Here is a 17,440-nt window from a genome sequence, read left to right as displayed (position 1 = left end):
GGTCCCGTGAGCGTGCTTTCAGGTGACGTGTGTGTTGTCTTTTCTTTAGCAAATACAAATCCACTAATTGTGAATGAGCTGGTCTGTGTACGCTTGGAGGGTTGGTACTTGTGTTATGTACATGGGGGTGACAAGGAACATACATAAGCATGAACACGTGTCAGTTGAAGGTGGAATTTATACATTAGTCAAATATCATCATCAGTGAACAACCTACTTAAAAGATCTCCATGGAAAGAATACGTGGCAATCTCTCAAAGTATGGTCTGGCCTAACACTATGCTCCCTCACTCCTGGTCATACTTCCAGTCTAAAGGGCAAATTTGCAGAGAGTCTGACTTCTTATAGCTGACCCTGAAGTCTGTTTGATCCATGCATATTTAGCAGCTTTAAGAATTAAGCCATTTTGAAGTCCATGCTCACCTCTGAGACTGAGGAGCCTCAGATCAAGCACTTGAGTTTGAAATTCTGGGCGAAGACACTGACTTAGCTCTCATTTAAGAAAAACATAGGTATCAGTATGGAGACAAAGATCCTAATGAAACGTCTCACAGGAAATATTTTCTGAGGATGAAGAGGCAAACATAAAAGATACTTCACGAGAAGAGCAGAGCTATGCCACAAGGACCCAGTGCTTTCAACAAAAGATAGAATCTCACTGTGAATATGCAATCAGTGGACCCCAGACAAACTAATTTTTGAGGAGATGAAATATCATTTGGGTGGGGACAGCAGAGCTCTGGTATCTCCCCTCAAGCTAAAACCAGTCGGGTTTAGTTTTGCACAGAACAAACAAGGTATTTGCATCCAGAGCAACAGACTAGCAGCATTTTGCATTTGGTAACGTCTAAACTACTGTTTCCTTTAAATTATTAAGAATTGCTTACTGCATAAAGCACTGCAGATCCTCCCTCCTGCCTCTATTCTGCGAGTTATTGATACCACACTCAATTAACCTCGGTGAGCGAATATAGAATGGACATTGTCTCTCTCAGTTTCAGTCATCTTTCCCAGTGCCACAGTTTGCATACAAACCACTGAATGGCAGTACTTAAAACTCCAAGTAAAATTGCTTTAATGGAAACAAAAGTGCACGTTCATGACATTTGTATTCATATTAAGTTTCATATGCTTCATTATCTGAAAGCCTAAACATTGGGCCTACTCCACACAGATCCTGCCTATTGAACGAAGAAGTGAGTGTAATTCTGGTTCAAAATTTTAGAGAGAATGTATTCTCACGTTTCTTTGGGTGGCAACTGCAGGCATATTGTTGCAATTCCAGCTTACCCACTGTGCTTGTATTGGCTTTGTACAGAAGATAAAAAGGAATGAAATGGGAATCCAATTTTAATAGTAACACCATTTCAAGGCACGCTTGTTGAGGTACATAAAGGTCTAGCAGCCATTGGAACTGGTGATGAAATGAGGGGAAACTCCTCACAAAAAGACTCTGTATAACCCATGAGCGTCTTGGGTAGCAGTGGGAGCCCTGGATATGCTGAGTATACCATGGCATAGGTAATCAGGGCAGAGGCACAAGAGGATGTACCAACATGATGTATAACAGCTACAAACCTGTTCACAGATGCCCTGAGAACTAGCTTTGGTCCCACCGGCTCACTTAACCATAAGATCGCAATTGTTTTAGTTCAACTTCAGATGAGAAATGGGTGTATATATATATGTTTAAAGAAGCCAGCTGTTGCATTCAACGTTACATTACAGTATATGAAGGGAGGACAATATGCTATTTCTCCCATAAAATGATAGAACATCATGTGTAGTTGTTCCTACATTTATGTTCCTGAATACACTGTGCTGATGGCAGTGTTGCATTTTTTTTCCTTAACCTTTCACAGTCTTTCCTATTCATAAGGCAAACTACTTGAAGCAAATGGTATTCTTCCTTATGGTGCAACTGAACAAAGACCAATGGGTCAGAATTGTTTATAAAAATCACACAATAGTTAGTTTAAAAGGGATCTGTGAAGATCATCCAGTTCAGGTCCCTGTTCCTGGCAGGGCTAAATTTGAAATTATACAAGATAAGAATGTAAACTGTATTTCCTACAGTGACTACTGTAATGGAACACCAGTCTCATTCAGGCAATGATACAAATTATGTGCATGTCTAGATCAAAGACATATGGCAAATCATTTAGGTAGAAGACCTGCATTAAATGGTTTGAGATTTCCTTTCAATATGTATCCTAGAAGACTGAGAAAAAAAATTCATAGGATGATATTAACTTCAGTACTAGACTCCAATTATATAGCTGCATAGTATCAAAACACACAGTAAAATGAGCCTAGCATTACAATCATTATTTCCTGACTTCTATGTTCTTAACGCCCTCATTATGTAACTTTTAGAAAATGATTAATCCTAGATAGAATCCTAGATAGAATCCAGAAAAAAAAGGAAAAAAGAGGGAAGAAGGAGAAAATTCCAGAATGGAAGGAAATCCCCAAATTTGGCTGTACAATATGGAAAAAAATTGTGAGGCTAACACTGCAAAATGCTATGTGTCATGTACCTCATACAGCCTTCAAGAAGGTGCTCCTCTTCTACATACCTTAGGAAGTCTGCAGAATACAGTTTTGAGAGCTGCAAACTATAGGAACCATGCAGCTTAGCCTTCAAGATGCATCTTGACTGTGGTAAGGGCTCTGCAGTGAGAAACCTGCCAATGGCAAGAATTGCTTGTCACAAGACTTAAACAAGGCCCATACACTGATACAAGAGATTTAACCCGTTAAAAGAGGGATTAGTGTGATTACTTCTATGACGAACGTGGTGGATTTTATCCAAATTGAATACATATAAAAATATTTTCAACACCGCATTTCTCCTTCTGTATGAAAAAACAAATCCCTATGATCGTTGCTCTTCCATATTCTATTCCATTTTCTATCAGTTTCTTCTACTCATATTTACTTTACTTGCTATTAGATTTGAGGACCTGCAATGTTCAGATTAATTATCATTGCATATCTTGCTATATTTGATGACGGTTGGCTGTCTCTCTTGTCTTTAAGATAAGCTTTTCTTTTTAGTTTAGCTTTACAAAAAAGTTACATTTAATAAAGCAATCACGTTTGTAAAAGAATCTAATCCCCAAATATACCCAAAGCATTCCCTGAATTTTGGGATACTGTTTTCCTGGTTGCTCTGAAAGTGGTTGGACTTATCACTGCAGCTGGTCAAGGGAAGAACTCTAGATGCTTAGCTTTTCCAAAGCTCAAGTCAATGAGGCATCTGAGACTGCACAGCAGAAGTTAATGCTTTCAAATTCACCACCTTAAAAAATGTCCTGCCCAACATTTCAAGAGAACATCCTGCTTGAAAGATAAAGAACATTTCAAGCAAAAGAAGTAAAACTAAGCAAATCAAACAGAAACTGTTCAAAACAGCAGTAATTCATTAAGAAAATAACCACTGCTTACCCAAAGAGATTCCCAACGCATTTCACAAGTCATGAATTAAACTCCGACTCATTTTGTATATCTGGTATCTTGATATGCTTCATCAGAGGGGGATGCAGCAGTGCTGGGCGGAGGCCACACAGTGCTGTAGTTTCTTCCTGGTGTGTTTTAAAGGATTACAGCTCCTCCTTTGGCTTCTCTTCCTAAAACTACCCAGCACTTTAATTAAGAAGCCTTATTACGAATTCCTTTTTTGCTGCAGCCTCACTGAGAATTACACTTCTCTGGATGGCTCTGGTATGGGTTAGCTGAGCTGATAAGCCCCAATGTTAAAATATGACAACTATATTCTTTGACCTCAGCTTTACCCTGGAGAGTACCTCCAGTTTAGCCTCTGCTTTCCCCAACTCTGTATCTATCCCTTCACCTAACAATGAAATCCATCCTCTGGTACTTTTCAGCAGCGCATAGCAGGTTAGGAGCAGAAGCAGCAACTGCCCAATTAAAATCAAAATATCACATGTGCAGAAGGCAAATTTAAATCTGCCTGGGCAATCAGGGCACACACCTTTATACTTAGGCAATTAGCTGAAGAATAATTGATGACCGCAGGCAATCAACTTACAGTTCCAGTGCAAGGGCATATAATTCAGTATTGGCTCAGAGAACATGCCTTGAGTCTCTCTGTGTCACTAACAGCATCTCCTGAAGTGCTGAGGGTCTGCTTAGAAATCTCCCCTAAATTACCAGGTGAAATCACAAATTGCTTAGAAGACTCAGCAGTGACTACAAATGTGCTGCCATTGCCAGTGTCTCTATAATTTACTGTGTACAAAGAATGGTAAAAGCTCTTTAGCTGGCTCTAGAGAGGAAAGGAAAACTTCAATTGAGAGTGGTGCCCTTAATGATTTATTACAATAAGACAGTAATAATACAGGTAAAAACAAGTGTGGGGAGCTTTGAGGCACTACTAAAGAGACAGAAATCAAGCCAGAAGAAGGAACAATTACTATGGGGTTCCAATGTCTACCTGAAGAATTGTCCCGAAACAACTGCCCTGGTACAACCTCACTGGGAGATCTCCTCATGCAAACAAGCCCTTAATGTTTCCTCCCTTCTACTTTCCACTCTTCAATTTACCTTTCTCTTTAGAATGAGAGTTTGCTGAGGCCTGGGTTTTCTTCTGCCAAGACTTTGTCTGCACCTCAAGAACCGATGTGTTTAGGGTGTTCCTTCTGGGCAGGTGTGTTGTATTGAGCGCAGCTATTTCATTACCATGAAATCACCTGTGCTTTCTCTTCTCTGAGATTCCACTCTGGAGAGTATACTAGGAGTAAACGTCTTAAATACTAAAGCTTTGGTTTTTGCTTGGTTTTTGCAATGAAGATGTAACCTCTGAGAGTGCAGAGCATGCAGTCTCAACAGAGTCTGAAAGTCAGTTGAAGCCTTTCTTTAAAAGAACTAATTAACTATAAAGCTCAGAATGTTTAAAGAGCTGACCCTCAAAAGCCCTATTTCAGAAAATATTTATAAACCCATTCTGAAGTTGCAGTTATTAATGAATGATTAATTTCTAAAACCATCATCTCATGGCTGCTTCAACCCCATTTCCCACAGTGACCTGAAGAGTCAAGGGAAGAAAATCAGAACAGTGTTGAAAAACAGTTGAAAAATAAAAATAATTACAATATACTATGGAGGTACTTATCATGTCTGTGTACTTAAAGCTGATCCGAGTTGTGTGTTTAAAATAAGGATTTGCTGGTAAAGCTACGTATGAGAAACATTTTGTATGTTAGGAATTACAGCACTGACTGTAAGGGCACATGATGAATTTCCTAAGAATTTACAAGGAAATCTAATAACTAATTTATTAAATAAAATTATTCTTAAATATGGGTTACTTAAGAGACTTGACACTTTGGGTTTGATCTTTTCTTTGCTTCTATAGTCTCGCTAATGGATTAATCCAGATTTTCATTCTACTTGAAGATCACAAAAAACTTGCATTGACAACATGAGAAGATTTTTCCAAGATTTTTTTTTTCATGTCTATGACACTTCTTATGAAAAAAGTTCCATACAGAAAACCCCATGGTGTTTAATTTATTCCTTCATATAATGCTACAAATGGAGCTTTCAAGATACCTGAGCTGCCAACAGCCAGAATGGCCCTTTCAAAATGTTCATTAATTCACACCAGGATTCTCGGCAGACAGCAGAGCCTCCACCATCTTTCAGTAGGGACACTTGGCTTCACTTCTGTTGGAAACACAAGGAAGCAGCTGCTGCTCTGAATGATGAAACTCTGTGAGCAGCAGTATCAGCCCCACTGAGAACTGCCTTGTTGTGATGTCATGGGAAAGAAAAAATATTTTCTTGAACATTATTTAAAGCTAACCTGACAATACAAACATTCAGAAGCTTTGATTATTGAATAGGCTCATTACAGCAAAAGGAGAAGATAGTGTTAAACCATTTAGGCATGTAGTACAGGTGTAATTATTTGGGACACAGGAGACAATAACAATATACTCTATATGAAATTTGTAAGCAAAGGAGATGAGTGCTGTACATGGCCTCTTCTGAAGGTATGACATGATTATGACAATGCCTGTATAATTTTCAGCAAGGTAATATTGCATGTCTATTCATCCACTTCTACTAAAAATGTCAAATACTTGATCAATCAATTAGGATTCACGTTCTGTTCAAGATGGGAAAGTACTTTCAAACTAGATTCAGCTCTCTTTGGCGGTAGAGTATAAAGGGAGAATTTTTGTATGCTTTGATGGATTTAATCGCAGAGATCTCTTACATTACTAGGATTACCAAGGAAGGAGAATCCAAGCACATACAATGTGCTCAACAATGGCATTATTTCTGTCTGTCAGTGTAACGATATTACAGCTTAAAACTTGATAACACAACTTGAAACTGTAAAGCATTCACTTAGGAAGCGTCTGTTCTATGCCCACACAGAGCTCTCCACACTTGGTTGACAGAGAGTTTGGTCACCTTTCTCAGAATCATTATGTTTTGACCCCTATTTGGTTAGAATATTGGACGTGACAGATGAGTAGTCTGATCTGGTAGAGCAAATGCAGTGTAAAACAGCCAGACAGAATGCCTCCACGATCTTATCGTTATATTCTACACACTTCTAAATGACAAACAATTATCAGGTCACATTCATGCACAGAGACAATTTTAGAAATTCATCCAGATCCTAAAATAACCCCTGCTTAGACTGCAGGGTTAGGGAGTGTTTCTCCTGTGACAGAACTCAGCCATAGCTTGGAGTAGCTACAACCTGGAAACACGAAGTTACTTATGTAGGGAGTTTTTTTAAAAATAAATTCTGGAGTTCTGAGGGTTAGAATTTTTACTCTATGGGTTACGGGAGTTTTGCAGTGATGAGAAAATAATAATAATTAAAAAATACTGGGAATCTAGAAAGGAAAGTCTAGAGAATTTGAGTCTTACAGTGCCTCTGGGAAAAGAATGGCATGTAATTAGTGTTCTACAATGCTTCAAAAAGACAAAACTGTATGTAGAAAAGGTTATAGAATTGGGGAGAAGAAGGAAGGATGGTTCTTGGAGCTCCAAGAAAGGGAAAAAAAGACTTTTACTATGTATTGGTGCTTAGCCTTCATTTAGGCATTCCGGTCATTTTGTTTCATCTCATAATGTTTCGCTGTACTGACCTGTGATCTTAGTGCCAGCATAATGTGTCCATTCTTAGCAAGCTTATTCCTCAAAGGTTAGTCTCTCCTGCTTAGATATTATTTAAATAGTGCTTCAGCATAGTCCTCTAATCAGCAGAAGAGCTCAGACCTTTCTAAGATCACCTTTTTCATTCTCATCTATTTAAACCCTTCTAGAAAGAGCGTCTACAGGAACTATGCTTCAGAGACTGTTCTAGGTTAAAGCCAAAAGAAAAATAAGATACCCCTCCTCTCACCCAGACTACCTATCTGGGCAAGCCTGACAGCTATGGGACAATAGTGAACAAACATCAGAAGTGCCTGAGTAAAGCATTAACCCACTTACAATGGCTCTATCTCAGGAATTGGTTTGTACCTTGAAGCATGAAGACTATGGCATATATTCTTGTTTGCTTAGCTAATATCACTACCGATTCCACTCACATATTTGCAAGTCTCTTTCTCTATCCTCCGTCTTTTGAAAAAGTGCACATTTGAAATTGTATTTAAAATTAACTGTCACTGTAAAATGTAGAAACAAGGAACCCTTGACTAGCGATGAAGAAACAACACCAAGAATCCAGTTTCTAAGCACAGTTCAGCTTGCATCCCTAAGCAAGTCACTTCACCTCTCTGCACTGTAGGACACAGTGTAGTACAGTGTAGCTATGTATGAGGACATTTAAGTGGAATGGTGTACTGAAAGCCATGAAGCTGCATTCTCTGAAGGCCAGTTCATTTTTGCAGATTTTCAAGTTATGTAAGCCAGTACAGCTTTAGCGTTTCTGTCACCTCAATGTCATTACATTCATACACATGGACCTGATTAAAGTTATGAAGTGAGAGCATTCATACTTACCTGTCTTAAGGGCAAATGTGCAAAATGCCCATCAATAGCCAAAAATGTGTGTAGACACCAAGGTGAAAGACACACAGGAAAGGCGAGGTGACTGCTATATAACCCCTGATAGTAATATGCTTCCTTTGCTGCTGGCTGCTTGAACGTACAAAGAATAGTGAAAAATTGAACTGAAAAGACTAAGTCTCCTTCAAGGGAGCTGCAAAATAAAGATTTTTTTTCTATAGATATCAAGGGATTTATGGATACCATTTGCACTCACTGGAATATGGCTTGCAGCCAGTCCCGAGCTTCAGATCAAGTGCTTGACTATAATTACATTGTATATAGCAATTTGAGGAACTGAAAGAAGACAGAGTGGTGATGTTCCTCTTAAACCAAAATCAGACTCCGGAGAGAAAGGAGAAAGGTAGAAGAAGATGGGGTCTCTCTATATCTAGTAAAAACCAAAGAAACTAGAATGAGCCCCAAAGACATAGGCATATAAAGTGTTGATGACAATGCTTAATTACTGGTAAGCATATGGCATTTTCTCAGCCACAGTGGGTAGACCCTTCTGACTAATATCAGAGACAGAACTTGCCAGTGAGTGCATTTTATGATATATATCTTACAGCTCCACTAAGAGGAGAATTTCAAGTGAAAATACTCTTAAGGGAAGAAACATAGTGAAGGGAATGAAGATCATTTTCATTATGTCAGGCAGTAAGAACAAACGAAAAGATACTGCCTACAGCAATAGTTCCTCTTGGAACCTCTTGCCCACCAAACTTTCAGATATTGCTTGTGGTCACATAGAGCTGCTCTGAAGCTGCAAATTGATTGGGAGGGCACAGTATAACATTATACAGACCACAATGTACTATTGTCCTTGAATCAGAAAAATGGAGGTCATTGGCATACGGTTACAAGAGAAGAAGGTAAATATAGGAAAAAAAGAAATTCTGTGTGATTGGGTAAAGGAGGACAAAGTTTGAAGAGAAAAGTAATGTCTTTTATTGGAATAATGGCTATAATTTAGAAAAACTAGACAAGCTTGCAGACATGCTCTTCTTTCTGCAAACTGATGTGAGAAGATATAAGAGATCAAGACAGACGACTAACTTGAGCAACAGAGCCCCGGCTTTCTGGGAGTTGTAAAAAACTGTATCTTGTGAAAGACCAGTTTTGGTTTTGCCAAGGCAGGTCGCTCAGTCTTAACATGTTTAGGAGATATGAGCAGAAGGGAGCTGTGGCAGTGAAAACAACTTCAAAATCCAGATAACAAAACTAAGCTAAATTCAGATGTCTACATTACACATTGCCTATCTATCCATCTTCAGGTTATTCTGCTTCCTTGATAAAAATGAGAATGACATACAGCGGTATTTGGTGTTTAATCTCTTATCTGTAGGATTATCAAGTTTGGATGCAAGAAAGAAACAGAAGTAAATGTCACCAGATAGGAAAAGTAAGGATAATTGCTTCAATGGGACACCAACAGCACAACTAAAGGAATGTATTTTCTTCATATCTTTTCCCCAGGTCATTTCACCATCACACTGTAGCCAGGGTTTATGCTGTATTCAGATACCTGGGAGCTAAGCCATCTCTCTTTTTCCATTTACAAGGGTATGACCAGCATTGCTAGCTGAATCAGCTTCAGTCTTCTAAGCCAAAACATAACTTCTGGGCAATACTTTCTTATCCTAAAACCTATCTCCTCCTGCCTCGCTTGTTTACTAAACACTCAGTCATTACAAAACCTTTCTTCTCCAGACAAATATAAATGTGACTGCTTCTCCTGCTGCTGCAGAAAGAGCTTAGATTACTACATTTTCTAAGAAAATTTTGTGCTAATAGGGTACTTCTAAACCATATCTTGGACACTGATGCCCTTTCTCTCACAGCTTAACTAACTGGAAGACAGGTCAAGCATTTATGAACTTTCTCTGTGTGCACAAACACACATGAAACACATAAACTTTGCCATACAGCTCTATAACACTCCGTTCTAAAGAAATGTCCTGTAACGACACTGCATACTATGCTTATTGTGCATCAAATAGCTTTACAAGAACATTAAAAAGCAATTGAGGAGAAATTACATTCATGCCTGGCCTCTTGAAAACCCACCACATTCCATAAGGAGACATCAAAAGGAGGGTCAATGATGCCAGATCTACAGTTGCCAGAAGAGTTTTTATTTTTAGGCACCTTGCCCTAGTCAGTACGATCATGTTGGTTGTCTCAGAGACACAACAATCTGATCTCTGTTAGAGCAACATTAAAGTTTCCAGGAAATCTGGGCATTTCGTGCTTCTGACTGAAAAATAATAATTCCTCATTTGTTATTTTCTTTGCTCTGTTCCAATAAATACTCGCCTTCTGAGCAAAGTTCTGCTCCCCCATTGCCAAGGAGAAAAACTTAATCCACATGCAGTGGAAATTATAGCACACTAAATCTTGAGCCTTGCAGATAAGACCTTACTTGTTTAATTATGAAGAAAAAGGGATGATAATTTAGCCAATGCATCTACTCTTAAAACCTCCTAGTGAAAGAAGCAAGGAGCCAAGCAGATCTGTACCTTTGAGGCAGGTGGTTGTACTCTGCTGTTTCAGGATCTGTGTTGAGACAAAGTGGGGAATGGCACGAGTCTCATAACAAGAAAACCGACTTTCCTCCTGTCTTCAGCATAAGTGCTTAGCAAGGGCTGAAGTCTGCAGAGCCATGTGAAACACACAAGTCTTCACCACGGCTCCTTGCCTCTCCCTCGTGAAGCACAGCCAATCAAGCCAGCAGTGTGTAAACCGCAAACCACGCAGGAACTCACAGGCAGCTTACTGAGCTGGGTGTGGGATACAGCTCAGTGTGTTTTTATTCTCTTATTGCAAGGGTTATAGCTTCTCTAGAGCAGTTTCTTTGAATGCTGCAACTGTTCGCTGCTCCAACTACATGTCATATGCTGGGCCACCCCATAACTTGCTCAACACTCAGCTGTTTAATGCATCTGCCTGGAAAGCACTGGCCCCTTTGGACAAAAGTAGTGATCCCCAGGAGCACGCCATCAACCATTTCCTAAAATGTGCCCTCTTCTTTAATATGGGGTGACAGCAAGGGTCATAATCTATCAGCATTCGAGCTTTAGAGCACATCTCCTGCCTCACATCCCGCCTGCAGCAACAGAGTCCACGAGTGCATACACACTGTGCATGCACATACGAAGATGTGCTTGCACCTCTGTAAGCAAACACTGGCAAATACAAGGACTGTCTTGTGCTTGTGTAAGCATGGGCCAAGAGGGAGCTGATGTACAAAGGAACATAGGATTTCATCAGATTCTGCAATTAGTGTGAAGAGGCTGCCTTCAAGCTGTGAGAAAAAGAGGTATGAAAATCTGATTCTTATAAGAACACGGAAAAAGGACATTTGCCTGTTTAGTTGTTGCATCAATTTAGCCACTAGCAGGGGTGCATCGCGGGAGGCCAGTAGCTTGGTCAGAGTGACTGTGATTTACTCAAACTAGTGATGTTTAACTATAGTTAAGGCTTTCTCTTCAGGCTGAAATGACAGTGCTGGGTTACTCTGCTAAGCTGTCCCTCTTACACCTCTATCGGTTTGTCTTCTCCCCATCCCTATAGCAAATGGCGGGGGTCTCACATCCCTCACAGAGGGGCTGGAAGCCAGGGAGGGGTAGGGATCAAGGAGTGATTAGCAACCCACACTGCAAGAAAGTGAAAAGCGAGGATCCTACAGGGGGAAGGGAGGTCTGGTTGAAAGCATTCTCATTGGATCAGAAGAGAAAGGGGACAGGTGTTTGCAGGTGACGGGTAGCAGTTTGACTCTTCTAGGGAAAAGGTTAACCAACAGACACAGTTGTTCTGACTTCTTGAAATAACAGGGAGGATGAAGGGGAGATGAGCACAGTAAAGGTCCTGCAGTGTGAGTCCAACCCTGTTTTCTCACCTACATCAATCCCATTGATAATTAACCCTACACATTAATTACACTGGGGCAAGACTTACCCCTGCTCATCCTGTCCCTGCAGGAGCTTGGCTTCCCAAAAGGCTGTTTTCCTAGTACCTTTTCTTCCCTGAGTGCTGTCAAGGGCCAGCAGAGCCCTCAAGGGAGAACGGATATAGGTGAGTCCAGAGAAGACCCAGGAAGATGATCAGAGGGCTAGAGCACCTCCCCTATGTGGATAGGCTGAGAGAGTTGGGGTTGTTCAGCCTGGAGAAAAGAAGGCTCCCAAGAGACCTTATAGTAGCCTTCCAATATCTAAATGGGGCTACAGGAAAGCTGGGGAGGGGCTCTTTATCAGGAAATGCAGAGATTAGATGAGTGGTAATGGTTTTCAGCTGAAAGAGGGGAGATTTAGGTTAGATATTAGGAAGATTTTTTTTCCTGTGACAGTGGTGAGGCACTGGCATAGGTTGCCCAGAGAAGTCATGGATGCCCCATCCCTGGAGGTGTTCAAGGCCAGGTTGAATGAGGTTTTGAGTGACCTGATCTAGTGTGAGGTGTCCCTGGCCATGGCAGGGGGGTTGGGACTGGATGATCTTTAAGGTCCCTCCTATGATTCTATGATTGCTAAAGAACTGGTTGCTTTTGGAGAGCAGAAAGCTGCCTCAGGAAGCACAACACTTGCCCTGGCTCATGGGCTGCCTTGTAGCGTGCCCGCAGCTGTCAGTATCAGGTACTTTAGAGAAAACTAAAAAAGGAATTGACATCAAGTGAAATTTCTCCCTGCAGTCATCACTGTAAGACTACTCAAAATCAGAGCCAAAAACCTTAATCTAAATTCTGTCTAGTGGACTGTAATCGAGGAAATGACCATTTGCTGCAGCTAATATAGATTCATAAATTGCTGAGATCTTTCTTGAATCAGTGAGATCCACATGCCTGGATTCCTTGACACCGCTTTTCCTGACTTCGTACCTGTTTGATGATCTGAATGAGATTCCATTTCCTTGAGTATGGTTCAGACTCTGCCCAAATGATTACAGCCCACTACTCAAAACCAACAGAAAACAAATACTTTAGCTCCTAATTATTTTTTACTTTGAAGAACATGCAGCCAGATTTCTCAGGTTGCAGCTGTGTCCCTTAAAAGAGCTCAGGTGTTACAAACAGAGATGGGCAAAATCTGATTGACAATATTGAAATATCTAGTACTGGAAAAAAAAAAGTATTCTTAATGATATCCTCTGTTCAAAAAGTTGCAGAGAAGGATTAAACTTACTTTTTTGCTATATTTAGTGGTTTAAGTACTTTCAATAAGAAATATTCTGATTTTTCAGCTTAAAACAGCTTTTTATCTTAAAATTGACATTGACTTGAATAAAAAGATAAGAACACCTTAAAGAATAGAAAATATTTTTTGGCAAAACACAACTTTCCATTTGGCCCAAGATAAAATACTCTCAATTATTCAGCCAAAAATATCTTTTGTTTTGCATTAGAGATGTCAATCTCGCAAGCAAACTAAAAATCAGTTATATATGCAGCATGTAGCACTAATGACACAGAGTTGGCACAAGAACAGAAGCTTAGAATGCAAGAATCAAATGTTGATGTCTTGTCTACTGATATGAAGACCTAAACAGTGTTCAGCTTCATTTATATGACATGATTTATCTGACATTAGCAGACAAACAAAAGCAAAAGACAGGAAATTAATGCATGGCTGTGTCCAGGCTTCAGGCCACTGTAGTCTCAAGGCTCAATTTGAATATGAGTTAAATATGAACATCCATTGAATTTTATACTTCAGTGGTTTTTTTTGGTTTTGTCTTTTTTTGTGTGTTTTTGTTTGGTTGGTTTTGGGTATTTTTTTTTTTTTTTTGTCAGAGGAGTATCTTTTAGGCTAATATTTTGTTTTAGTTATGAGTCAACCACATCAACATATTTTTATCCCTAGCAAATTCTAGCTTTTTACAGTCTTGGAATAGTGGTTATATAACTACATCTGAGCATTTAGAGTATATGATTTCTCAGTGTAGTATTGCCCCTAAAATACTTGTATTGTAATACCGTGTCACTGTAGTACATATTTTTCCACAAGTGTATGTTGACACTCTTCACGTTGTTCTTTCCGTACACATATAGAACTTCAAGCTGTCACTCTTGAACTTTTCACTATTTACTAAACCCAAAGAAACAGAAGCCTCGCTTGCCTCGCTTGTTGAGAACACACAAAATCCTAGACCTACAAAAATCAAATCTAGTGGGGACTCAGCTTGGGAAAACGTGGGTGCTAAGTTTTCTGTTAGAGCAAGTTAGGATTGCAGGAGGATTATCTAATCAACCTGTAAAACAAAGGAAATCAATGTATGCTGCCATATAACCAATGTCACAGTGCAACTCTGACAGAGAGAGAGAGAGAGAAACATACAAAGGCAAAAGAGGAATCTCATGATTGAAGTTCTTAATAGCTTCATTGAAACACATCATAAAATCAGTTTCTCTCAGCAGGAGAGAGACAGATAAAAATGGACTGCATTTGAAGTGCAAACAACAAAGAGACACAGGGAGTTGTAAAACATACAGCACCCTCCTCATAAAGATCCCACTTTCTCTCAGTTCCAAGTGTTTGCAACTGTCTCTCCCTGTGAAATCTTAATTAAACCAATATATTTCCCATCTAAGTAATTTGAAGATGTGTGTAGTTTGATAAAAAGGTTAATTAGCGTTATACTTTAAAAAATTTAAAAGGTACCATTTTGATGTTTTTCTCGAAATTAATGCCTCTCCTTGCATTAAAAATATCCCTTGATCTGGACTCTGGGAGTGAGCAGACAGGGGGAGGATGCTCGTAAGTGGGGCTGTGGGGAGGAAGCTCAGATGGGAATCAACCATTTATTATGAATTTTAATATTTTTACCTTTTGTTCTCTTAACATGTGTTACAGATTGTCTTGTTTGTTGAGGCTGGATGTTTGTCAGGGATTGAAATCAAATGGATACAAGATGAAGGGGGACCCTTTTGTGGTGACTCAGCTGGGAATTGCACAGAAATCTACCCAGCCTGATGCTAACTAATAAAAGGAAGGGAGGGGAACGGGAACATCTCAAAAAGCTGTGAAATGACAATTCACAAGCATAATTTAAATAATTTGGAGGCCGCATTCCCTTTTTATGCTGTTACTGCATTGACTAAAATGCACCTCCTGTTGAGTATACCAGCTGTAAAAGCTGACAAATCCAAGCCGATCAGTCTAGAAACGCTGTTGTTACAGCTTAGCAGAGCAATTCACAGACAAATGAAAGCTCTTGTTTTAATCCCTTCACCTTGCTGCTCTTGTTTAGAGCCCTTCGACAATTCTGTGGACAGAAGGGCTGCAGTAGATTGACACGAGACATTTCCATCCCTTCTCCCTAGTTGCAGATATCATCCTTTTGCTGTAATGTAACTTTCACTGGGTCTGACATTTGCATTCGGATCTTGTTATGCGTTTGATCAAAATGCTAGCTACAGTAGCACTATAAGTCAACTGAAGCTGTGGTTTTATAGTAGGTGGTGTTAAGCTATGTTTAAATAAGCTTTCTGGGAAATAAAATTATCCATTTCTTCTTTTACTTGCTAATGCTTATTCTTCTTGGCAGACTTTTCATTGTGGAACACCTGAATATGGTGTTTTCAACCTATAAATATCAAAGCACTTAATTATTACAGCATACATTATTGAACAGAACCAGGCCACTTCCCTTCTAGTTTGATACCAAACCGTAGTCTCACCAAAAGAAGAGGCTAGGCATATTCTCTGTATTTTCTCCTTGGGTCTGTCATGGTTACTGTATTTTTGAGTAACACTTGGAGAATGGAAATTATTTCTGTCTCTGCTTCTCTCTCCAGAATTATGAGTGAATGTTTGAGCTGTTACATTTGCAGAACTACGTTGAGTTTTCTGATTTGGAGAATAGAATAAGCACCACAAGAAATGTCTGGCACCACTTACTGACTACAGATGCAAACTCTTTACCCATAGCACTCAGTAGGTGCATGAAGAACATTATGAATAATTATTCTGAGGCCAAAGTAGGAGTCAGAGAAGTAGCCTCTAACGATCCTTGAGTCCCACCAAGTTCACCGAGAGATCAATGAACTAACATACATTGCAGCTTCTATTTCTGAAGAGAAATAGAGAATTATGGGCATGGTATGCCCCAGGATGAATGGTTGAGGAAAGAACTGGAGGTGTGTAAGTGCCTCGCACAGGTGGATTATTTTATCAATAGCGAGGAAAAGTTAGACACCATTGTTAACTGGAGGTGTGTAAGTGCCTCGCACAGGTGGATTATTTTATCAATAGCGAGGAAAAGTTAGACACCATTGTTAACAGTGCTTCTTCAACATTGAGACATTGAGGGATTTTCACTGTATGAGTAATACTGGAAGGAATCAAGGATGACTTGAGAAATCCTGTCAATTAAAATTAGGAAGTTTGGAGGAATTATTTAAACTAATTGCTTAAGGAAAGACAGCAAGTAATTACAGCTACAGAAAGAACGCAGAGAGTAAGGAAACCAAGCACAAATAAGAGCTTAAGGAACAATCACATCACTGCTGAATTTTTGAACTTACAAATCAGTGAAATGTTTTTGAATATAAAAACAGATGAGCTGGAATTCCAAAAATTGAAAAGAAATTAGCTTCCATTTGGCATTTCTGAAAATTAGTGGCTTGAAAATAAACAAGATGAACTAATATTTCCTCACTCTAAAATACATATTAATATAGATTGGGGCTTATATTTCTCTCTGTTAGCTATGTTTTCCTAGATTAATGAAGGGAATTGCACTGGAGAGGACAGATAGTATCTGTGCATAGAAATTCCTAGTTATATGAGTACTAATATGAGATTAGGGTTATTTATGTGGCTGATCAGCACTATGATAACCCAGACAACCTAAGTTACTAAGGAGCACCCCAAATGTATGTAACTTAGGAAGCAAGTGCTGAAGTAGTTTCAGCCAGCAGATTTGCTCATTCTGTAGTTCTGACAGATGCCGCTGGTAGAAACAAGTTGGTTTTGAAGCAAATGTGATTTTGCCAAGAAATCATACTAAAGACATCATAATGCACTTAAGAGCACTGTAGTATAGTATGGCAAATACAGTGTCAGGCAAAAGGCCCATTTGGCCCCATGTCCTCTAGCTGGGTGTGCCAATAAGATAAGGTTTACAGAAAATGGACAGGAAAAAAAGAAACAGTGATTCTTGACATTTCAGCCAGAAATTGTTCCCTGCAACAGTCTAGGACTTGTTGAGCCAGAAACTGTATTTGAACAATTACCGGTAAGAACCACTTATTTTCTATAAATTCATCCATTTATATTTTTGCCCTTCACTAGACTCTGTGGCAATAAATGCCACAATTTGCTTAATGCATAGTATGGAAGAACACTTCCTTCTTTTTCTTTAAAACTATTACCTGGTAATTTCGATAATGTAGGGTGTGTTCACC

General features: G+C 39.4%; 1 protein-coding gene across 8 annotated transcripts in view; it reads right to left on the bottom strand.

Annotated features, from left to right (window-relative positions):
* Positions 1-17,440, bottom strand: part of GRAP2 (GRB2 related adaptor protein 2) — a 110,538-nt gene that overhangs the window by 34,040 nt on the left and 59,058 nt on the right. For 3 of the 8 annotated variants that reach the window (XM_054056673.1, XM_054056675.1, XM_054056676.1), the window contains exons 1-2: positions 10,563-10,708; positions 2,580-2,687 (exon numbers count right to left, since the gene is read on the bottom strand). The exons of 2 other annotated variants lie outside the window; for them this stretch is intronic. The gene's annotated coding sequence lies outside the window, so the exon portion shown is untranslated. Of the gene's footprint in view, positions 1-2,579; positions 2,688-10,562; positions 10,709-17,440 lie in introns of those variants that run through there. 3 more of the 8 variants (XM_054056678.1, XM_054056674.1, XM_054056677.1) reach the window with 3 other exon arrangements.

Source organism: Cuculus canorus, chromosome 1, assembly GCF_017976375.1.
Source record: "Cuculus canorus isolate bCucCan1 chromosome 1, bCucCan1.pri, whole genome shotgun sequence".
NCBI classification, from domain to species: domain Eukaryota; kingdom Metazoa; phylum Chordata; class Aves; order Cuculiformes; family Cuculidae; genus Cuculus; species Cuculus canorus.
This window is presented reverse-complemented; position numbering and strand designations above follow the sequence as displayed.